The sequence below is a fragment of the Lycium barbarum genome, chromosome 7 (assembly GCF_019175385.1).
Source record: "Lycium barbarum isolate Lr01 chromosome 7, ASM1917538v2, whole genome shotgun sequence".
Classification (NCBI taxonomy): Eukaryota; Viridiplantae; Streptophyta; class Magnoliopsida; order Solanales; family Solanaceae; genus Lycium; species Lycium barbarum.
In genome coordinates this window covers 9,558,416-9,560,119 of record NC_083343.1, presented here as the reverse complement: position 1 = coordinate 9,560,119, position 1,704 = coordinate 9,558,416, and the positions used below count along the sequence as shown (strand labels likewise).

Below are 1,704 nucleotides of genomic sequence, written 5' to 3'. Positions count from 1 at the left end.
TTCTGAATGGAAGCTGAATGAGATAGTTGGATCTGAGACATTCCCTTGATTGTGCTCTCTGTTCTGTCTTGATTCATCAGCATTTTCTGCATCATACTTTTCAGTTCCGCAGAATCATTAGACGTGTTGCCAGCAGAGTTGTTAGCTGAATTATCTCTCCACAGTTGGGAATTTGATGCTTTCCCCCTAGGTGGAATGTAGGGGTTCGAGCTCTTGTTGCCATAATTATAGTTGTTGTAATTCCCTTGACTTGGATTGCCTTGATCATTTCTTCCATAATTATTACCTTGGAATTGTTGTTAAGGCTTTTTCCATGGGTGATTACCGGGACCTTGATAATTTTTCCTTTGATAGCCCCCTTGCGAGTTGTTGACATAGTTCGCATCTTCATATTGTGGCTGCCCCTCTAGATAAGCTTCTTCAGAGACTTGGTACATTCCGCGAGCATGAGGAGGCATCTCCTAGACAACATTCACACCTTTGGCTTCTTTCTCCATAAGCCTCTTCGATAATAAATCCACGGTGATTTGCAATTGAGCAAAAGCATGGTCTCGTTCATGATTTTCTTTTGCCACCGCGGCAGCAGAAGGGCTACCATATGACAGGATTTCATTATCACTAGAATGCCAAGCTTGGTTGTGAGTAGTAAGCTTATCGAGCAACCTGGTGATGTTGACAAATGATTTATCCATGAAGCATCCCCCAGCTGCAGTGTTGACAGCAATTTGATTCATGGTATCTAACCCCTTGTAGAACTTCTCGGTGAGAATTGCATCCGGAAATCCATGAGTCGGAGATTGAGCTAGATAATATTTGAAACGCTCCCATGCTGCATATAATTGTTCCCCCGGAAGTTTTCTAAACTCAAAGATCTTGTCTCGAAGCTCAGCCTTTTTGCTTGGTGGGAACCATTTTTTCAAGAATATATTGGCTAACTCGTTCCAGGTATGAATGGTATTACTGGGGAGCTTTTCATACCATTCCCTTGCTTGGCCAGCCAAGGAATATTTGAAGACTCGTAACCGCAGTGCATCAACAGGAACAACACCTTGAGATTGTTGGGAACATACATGCAGGAAATTCTTCAGGTGTCGGAGTGGACAATCCTCCGAAGAATTTCGGAAATAGCCTTCAAGTTTCAATAGCTGATAGATAGAACTATCAATTTTGAAATTAGCATTTCCCGTTCTAGGAGGAACTACAGCAGAAGCATAATCAGCTTCGTCGATGAATTCCGCAAATACATTCTCATCCTCCTCTTTTTCTTGTGCAGGATGGTTCACTTGAATTCCCCCTTGGTTTCCTTGATTGCGATTGTGTCTTCCTGCCATGTTCACCTGGTTCACTAAAACAGCAAACAAGGTGTGATGGAATAGAAAAGGTTTTAAAGAATAGTACACAACAATTAGTAATTTCTAAACCGTATTCCCCGGCAACGGCGCCAAAATTTGATACGCTCAAATTACACCTATTAATGGCGTAAAGCGGACGTTGTCAAATATAGTAACCCAACAAGGTTGGGGTCGAATCCCACAGGGAATATGGAGAGAAAAGAGTACTAATCGTATGCGATACTAGTCTTTAAAGGCTTTAATCCTATTCCTGATAGTTTGAAATAGTTGTTGAATAATGTAATTAAGTATTTTGACTGAAATTGTATTTAATGCGAAATAGAGACTAAGGTTGTGTTCCCTAATTTGATTA

General features: G+C 41.1%; 1 non-coding gene across 1 annotated transcript; it reads left to right on the top strand.

Annotated features, from left to right (window-relative positions):
• Nucleotides 1–780: 780 nt before the first annotated feature.
• LOC132604773 (small nucleolar RNA R71) lies at nucleotides 781–887 on the top strand. The gene has a single exon (XR_009568874.1). It is a non-coding gene; the product is annotated as a small nucleolar RNA R71 (small nucleolar RNA).
• Nucleotides 888–1,704: the final 817 nt, after the last annotated feature.